We start from the raw sequence: 7,890 nt of genomic DNA on the forward strand, positions 1-7,890 counted from the left end.
TATCAAAGAAGGTTGGCTAACGAACTCGACCTTTCATTTCATTTACTTTCAAAGTGTATGAAAGCTCAATCCAATTGAATAATTTCTTATATGTCACCGGGTTTACAGACTCAACGATAACAAGCACAACGACGACAGACACCGAGGTAAAAAAATTTTTTTTCCTGATTCGGGGAGGTCTTAAAGTTGCTTGTTAATAATGATTGATTTCTTGTGTGCTTTATGCGAGTGGGTAGTTGTGAGATACCTGTACACCTTTCAATGACAGTGCTTTTCCCCTATCATTGACAGGTTCTTTAGTAATGTGCTATTGAATATATAAAAGCTAGTATGAACTAGAAAGCAAATAAATAATGTTATGTATTGTAATTAAAGCAAAGTTTGATAACAGTTGACCGATTATAACTTGCGGCAAAACATAAAGGTAATTATCAGCTTCTTAAGTGGATGGGGTACTTACACCTTGAAACGTCTCCTCCATCTAAAAAAGGCGCCCTATTAATTTAAAGCAAACTTTATTAAAAATTGAAGTTATGCAATATGTGAACAAATAAAACATTTCAGAAAACATTTTCTCTTCGGTTTTATGGTCCTATATACTCACAAAAGCGATTTCAGTTGTCAAAGATGCTTTATGTGATTATAATTGACGAAAAATTAAGAAACTGCATTCGTGAAACGAAGTACCAACCAAGAGTTACTGACTGAGAAATCTTAAAACTATGAATGGTCTCGGTCTTAATTTCTTTGAGATTGCTACTGCCTAGATTTCCTAATTTTCTCGAGATTGGAACTCTCAAGGAGAAATCACACTCGACTAAGCTCGGCGGCGTTCGGATGGAGTCGGCGGTTAGTTCCACTCACAGAGGCAGCGTTAGCATCAAGAACGTGAGAATCTTCAACGCTCGGCGAAAGATTTCCAAGATTTCTAAGAGTTCCAAGAGTTCCTCAAAGAGTTCTTCTAAGATTTACAGCGCAGAAATCTGATATTTCTCAGTGACGATCCCCATGAAGGATCGCAATGTTGAACTGATGTCAACGGTCGAAAGAAAGGAAAAGCAATTTCAAAACACCCCCAAGTATCCACTTTCGGAGGAAATAAATCCGTAATTTTTTTCGAAATTTAAATATTAACACGATCCGGTTACCGTGGGTCTTTTCAGACCCCAACTTTTTATTTGGTCTCATTACTCAGAATCCGTGTATCTCGGAAATACCTATTCCCACCATAAAAAAACTTTATGAATAGAGAACCCTCTTCGATGAATCGCGTTTCCCCGGTGACGGCCTGGCCTTTACAGTAAACAGGTCGAGTTTGGGTTTGGTTTTGAACAACCCACGATAACTATAACTCAGGTGCAAAATTGTTTTGACCGCCAAGTGAGGTTATTTAATTATGATGAAGTTTATGTGTATTTTGACAAATTTTTCTATTTTTGAGTCATATGTGACGTGCGCGGAAGAAAGGGTCTCACTCTGAAAAGTGAGATTTTGGGGCGCTTTAGGGGAGGGGGTAAGGGTGGTTTAAAAATAAAATTTATTAGTATTGTTTCATTTCGTAGACACTCTTTTTCAACCCCTGAAAAGTTTGGCACGTTTCTATGAAAGCCTGGAAAATGGGTTAAATTCTTGAAACATTAAAAATTGTCCCTGTTAATAAAATGTGATGTTGAAGAGCTCGGTGGCACGTGTTAATATTTGAATTATAAAAAATACGGATTTATTTCCTCCAAAAGTGGAAACTTTTGGAAGGGGGAGATGACTTTAACCTTAGCTCCGAAAGCGTTTTTTGGAACACCCTAGTGTACGCCATAGGGTGCATACACACAAAAAATTTCATTGATTAAAAAATATATATTTAGAGGTGTCGCTAGGCCCTTTTAGATCTTAGGATAAATTTCTTCAGTTTTAGATTTAAAAAAGTAATCTTTTACATATAATGATTAACAATTCCAAATTAGTTAAAATCAATTGCGAAAAATTCAATTTTTCAAAAATATGTAATTGATTTGAGGAAAACTGGATTGGGTTTAGAATAAAATTCAAGAGAATTTAATAAAATTGCATGACATTGATACGTATTTAAGAGAAATTAAAAAGATTTATATTAAAAAACTGTAAGAGTTCAAAAGAATAAAAAAAATCATTGAAATGATGCATCACGAAAAGCAAAATCTTTTTCTCTCACTTGGTATCAATATTTTCAATTTATTAATTACGAAATGAAAAGTTGTAAAACTCAATTTTACATGCAAATGGCCTAGTAGAACCTCTAGACAATTGTTTAAGATCAAAATACAAGTTCTGGCTGTAGGTTTGTTACAAAAAGGAAGAAATTAAGTTTCCTTAATTTTTGAAAAAGAATGCAAAACATTCAGAAGAATTTTTTCTTTAAATTTAAGGAAATTTTTAATAATTCAAGAATAGATTTCGAAGGTTTAGAGGTTTTAAAAAGATTATAAAAAATTAAAACAAAATATAGATTTTTCATGATTTCAAACACATTTTAGAAGCTTTTTAGGAGGTTTGAAATGTCTCAAGTAAATACAAAAATATTCCTAAAATTCCTAGAAAATTGCTAAATGTTTTTTAATCTGCAAACCCAATTATTATCATTTTATTATTCACAATTTTTTAAATCGTTTAACCTCTGGATTTTAATAATTAGCAAATGTCCCTGTGCTGTTAATTTTACAATTCTAGGCAGTTAAAAAGATATTCAGACATTTTAGGCGGGCTTAAGGAGATTAAAACTATTGTAAAACTGGAAAAGATTTCCAAACATTTTCAAAATAATTGCAGATTTCTTGCAGTCTTCTCAAATTCCTTTTAAGTCACCAAAAAAACTGATAATACTTTTTTAAAGTATAATTCGAGCTTAAACTCAAGTGCTCAAAAACCTTTTAACTAAGTAAGTATTCAAAAGTTGTATGTTAACTAAAAAATTATTTTTCCCCTGAAGTAAAAAAAAATTACACGCGGGCGTAGAGCGCGATTGAAGATGATGTTGGACTTTAAATATTTATTTAACAAAGTGATTTGGAATCGTTATATTTTTTATGCAGAGAGTGAAAGAGTTCAGCAATTGAAGAAACGAAGTGGAAGCAGTAAAAACAAATGGAAGTCCAAAAAAGCAGAGGGTACTTGACTAATCCGCTTCATATAGAAATCAGTCACCTCTATTCGTAGCAATTATGATAGCTGCCATTTTGTAACGCACAGCGTGAGCTCTTGACCTAAAATTAAAATCTACAGAATTAAAAAACTAGATTCCTTATTTAAGCGATTTTGTTCGCAATGCCAAATTATATAAATATTGAAGTATAATGCTGCTCAATTAGCATAGATTGATAAATTACTTTATGTTATGTAATTGAGTATTAAATAATAAAATAATTGTATTATAAATGTTTATTTATGTTAAAACTTCCCCTATTCCAATTCCATAATTTTTTTATGTTTTCGATTATATGAAATCATTACCAAATTCAATATTCAAATTTATGTATGGATATGTTTTAAGTTTTTATGAAATTAGTTCAAACGGTTAATAATACTTCAAATATTTAAAAAAATATTAGGTAAACATTGACTAAATTATTGACTAATTTTTGTCGAGAAAATAAATTGCATGAAGATTAAATTTAAATTGTTTTCGATTAAGGAACATGAATTGATTATTGACATTAAAGTTATGTGACTGACTACTCACAGTAAAAAAAAGTGTTCAAAATGATACCGAAATCGATATCATTTTGATATGCAACACAAATGATACGGAATTCAAACGTATTTCGATCGGCCGAAGTGAATGATCGACTTTTAAGATCATAATGATCTAATTCGGGATCATGTATGATGTCAAACCAAGATGGCTGAGGTTCTCTCAATACTTTCGCTCGTATCCAAGCTTTTTATGGCTTCTGATCGTGCAGTGTACTTGAAAAGTTAAAAAGTAACGAAATCTGATATTAGAAAATATCACCTATTGAGTGTAGTTGTCACTTTCGTGCGGTTAGATACCATTGTTAGGTTATGTCGTTATGACACCGGCGCCAAGAATTGGCGGCCATTTTGTTTAGGCCGATAAATGAACAAAAAAATGAGATCAAATTGATCCGAATGGAAAATCAGTATGATCTCGAGTGTCAAATGATCGCTGGAGCAAAATTCTATGGAACAAAATTGATCCGTTTTTTTAAAATGTATTGGCTATTATTTTGACGATAAACATTTATTTTATCTTTATCCCTTTAGGTCCCGAATTTTGTGTACATGCGCCCACAGTTTTGCAAAATTTTGGATTTTTAAACGCTTATTCAAGAACTACAGTTATCAATAGGTTTCAAAGGGTTTAAATATCTGCATTGCAATTACATTATTTTCGTAAATTTTTGTGATTTTGTGTGATGAGTATATAAATCTGAAATTATATGCACTATAACGGAGTTTCTAATTTTACAGTCTAAGCCTGGCCCTCGAAGCTCATTATTTTTTTTTTCAGGCGCCAGGTAAGTATATCCCATCTCGAAGCGTGAGAGAAATTACTGAGTACAGTTAGTTTGACCTATTTCACTTAACATACTGCCTTTCATAAATAGAAAAGAAGATTGAAATATATTCTAACCTACAAAGTGTACTTGTTCATATATAATTCTGGATTAATATTCACAGAGGCGTACCGCCTGTATTCAAGAAAATCGATTTTATTTAATGATGGCTGTCTGAGACATCCACGTTATTCCCTAAGGTTGTTCGACGTTCATTTTCGTATGCACTCAATTTGGCTTATGTGAGACGCTCGCCTCTACTATTCTGTAGTCGCGTTTCGAGCGTTTCTCAAGTTCTTATGTGGCGATGAATTTGTGGACAGTCTAATAGCGCATTCTTTTATCCTGTACTGGTGTAGAGTAAGAGCACTTCGATCGCTTCATCTTATTTCTTCCTCCTCACTCCGACTTGCGTCGGTGCAGATCAGAGTGCACCAGTGCAGGATAACCGAATACGCTATAAGCCACGGTGTGCCCACTCCCATAGAAAAGTGGTGAACGGATTATAGTAATTGCTACGTCCCCTAGGTGTCACTCGTGTTAATTCAGAATTCGAAATTCACGTCCCTGCGTGTGAGTTCACCTTCTTTCCAGTTTTGATTTCTATGTTGAACCAGCAGATGAACGACTATTATTTACAAACTGTTTTATGATCTAAAACTTTATGAAATCCTAGAAAACTTGCCCTAATTTCGAAATTAAAAGCTTTCCCATTTTCTTCTCTCTGAATCTCCACTTACTCATAAATACGAAGCTTAATTTTTATTTTTTAGTAATATCTTAATTAATGTCAATACTACAAAAAAAGTAATTGCCTTAATTTCTAAAATAAATGTTTGATTTAACTCTTCACCCAAGAATTGTATAATTTCATTGTGGATTGCTGGATTTAAACGTTTCGTTAGATTATTTGGCATAATAACTATCTTTGTTATTGCGGCAATATATTATCTTAGAAAAGTTACTGCAGACTGTTTAAAGTGAAATAATATTTTCAATGATACAATAATTAGTGCTAGTCATAATACTTTTAACTATATAAATTGCAAATTCCTCTTCTGAAAAATGGACCATGTTTGCCTCAGATGCATACAAAAAAATAATGTTTGTAATCAGTAGTCAATTTATATACCGAAGATGATTGCGTCTTATTATCAGAACTATATTCTTTTATTTATTCTATTTTGTTATTTACGTCAGTAATAATTAACTCTTCGTTACTCATGGTTCTAAGTGGTAAAATTGTTTCATTTATGTAGAATTCGAAGATACAACACATTATTTCATGAAGTTCCTGTTTTCTATATTATGAAATTTTTAGAACATTTTGGAAATAGAAACAAGTTAATATTCAATGTCTGGTTCTAAATTTTGATAATTTTACGCTGCAAGTTAAGAAATTTGTTTTATTCCGATATTTTTCAAAATAAGATTATCCTGAAATTTGTAATAACTGTATTTAAAACTAAAACTTTTTAAAATAAGAAAGTTGAAAAAATTAAGGAATTTCAAACCAAATGTGGTCGAATTTACATATTTGAAGCAAAAAAATGTAATTTTAGGCTTCAAAAATTAAATTATGTTAGAGAATACGCATGTAGAACTATAATTTTAAAAGATATTTTTTTGAACCTTTAAAGCTTAATTATTCTAAAAGCTTTGAGAACACAAGAGAATTAATTTCATGTAGCTACTCTCTATGGTCGGCTTTACACCGGCGAGCGGAAGGTTAGCTATACGCGCGTAGAACTTCTGGGAGGGGGGGGGGAGCGAAACTTTCGCAAGAAGAGGGACAGAAGTGTTGCCAAATCGCAGAATTCAAGTACGTTAGCTGATCGAGAATTTCGGCAACGTAGGCCATCAAAATTAAAGTTGGCAACCCTTCTTTCACGATCTTTTCGGGATAAAAGTTTTACTCCAACCAACAGTTCTACGCGCCTGTAGCTAACCTTCCGCTCGTCGGTGTAAAGCCGACCTATGACGCTATCCAACGTCACGCTTCTCCGCTTCTGAGAGTCCAGCAGCGGTCACCCCACGGTGTGCCCACTCTAATGTATGGGGGGGGGGGCACTCATAGATTGTGACAAAATGTAGATCAGCGCCATCTAGAGGACGTAACAAGAACTATTTTCTACAGCAACAACCCCCCTTCCCTTTTCACCCTAATTTGTAGGTTATGTTGAATTCTCTTTTTGAAATAAATACATGAATAATAATAACGAATAAAAAAATCCAAAAATTAAACAAAATAAAATCTATCGTCGATCAAATGCTATAAAATGTTTAAGTCTGTTGCAATCGATCTATCATAGAAAGATTCCAACAGACTTTAACGTTTGATTGCTTGTTCTATCAGAACGATTCCAGCAGACTTTAACATTTTATTGATCGATGATCGATTTGATTTGGTTCCATTTGTAGGTTGTGTTATCAGTGAAAATCCATTGTGAATCCAAGTTCATCACGCAAAAAAAATATAATTCTTGCAGCTACAGTGAAGTTAAGCAGACCTGAGCAGACGATAGAACTTCTATCGTCTGCTCAAGTTCATTTCGAATTCTGAATTCATACGAGCGCCACCTAGGGGACGTAGCAATTGCTATAATCCGTTCACCACTTTTCTATGGTAGTGGGCACACCGTGGGTAACTCGGTATGGTCACTCAAATGTATTTCGGCGGGATACTTACCGATTGTGGCCAGCTGAATGGACGACACTAAGGGGACGCCCTAGAACTGTAATTCACAGAAACGCTCGTCCCTGCTCTTAGACAAAATTCTTTTTAGGAATGGTTTACGTAAAATATAGGAAACCCGGTCATCATTCCCTAAGAACTAATAGCTTTTTCTGAATATGAAAAATGTTGTTGAATAAACTAAAACAGGCCCTTTAAATTATTTAAATGGATCATTCAAGAGGGCACGAATGTCAAGGAAAGAAATTATGGGGCATTCCTCAACTGCCCCAACTCAAAAAGTCATGTTTTTCGATTGTCTCTAAATTCTGGGAATATGTTCGCTTACCCAACAGTAGTTAATTCACAAACTTATAGACCAGGATTACCAACCCTCTCCAAGTGAGGGGGGGTTGAATTTTCAACCCCAATGCCTGCAGGGGTAGTTTTAAACGCCTGTTACTTCCTTTCTAATTACGCGATTTAAAATTTGTATGAGGGTTTTGGAAGTCATCGGAAAAAACTATTCACTTAATCGAAAATATTGATCAATTGAGTTGTTGCGTGCAAGAACGGCTTACTTGTATTTTCAGAAGTCACTTGCTCTTCATTTGTTCTCCACGAAATTATGTGCAAAACAAAAGAAACACAAGTGACTTCTAAAAA

The sequence above is a fragment of the Belonocnema kinseyi genome, chromosome 1, assembly GCF_010883055.1.
Source record: "Belonocnema kinseyi isolate 2016_QV_RU_SX_M_011 chromosome 1, B_treatae_v1, whole genome shotgun sequence".
NCBI classification, from domain to species: domain Eukaryota; kingdom Metazoa; phylum Arthropoda; class Insecta; order Hymenoptera; family Cynipidae; genus Belonocnema; species Belonocnema kinseyi.